Source organism: Nanorana parkeri, unplaced genomic scaffold, assembly GCF_000935625.1.
Source record: "Nanorana parkeri isolate BGI_ZX_2015 unplaced genomic scaffold, ASM93562v1 scaffold3455, whole genome shotgun sequence".
In the NCBI taxonomy this organism is placed as follows: domain Eukaryota; kingdom Metazoa; phylum Chordata; class Amphibia; order Anura; family Dicroglossidae; genus Nanorana; species Nanorana parkeri.
Genome location: NW_017309723.1, coordinates 22,825 through 23,095, shown reverse-complemented (window position 1 = coordinate 23,095; position 271 = coordinate 22,825).

Below are 271 nucleotides of genomic sequence, written 5' to 3'. Positions count from 1 at the left end.
GGGCCGGAGTTGGTCCGCGAGCCGGTACTTGGTACCTCTTTTTTACTCGCAAAATGCGAGCAGGCGAGTGGAAATTTTGAGCCCTGATATACTCTATATAGAAAAGGTGTAAAGTACAATAAAGAAAAAGATGAAGTTAAGAATGGAAATTTACTGAATACATTTTAAAACTGTCTTTAATATGCACAATTCGAAGAGGACCTGTCTTGTATTATCATCCTTTCACAGCATGCCTTTGGATTGTGGGAGGAAACTGCAACACCCGGAGGAA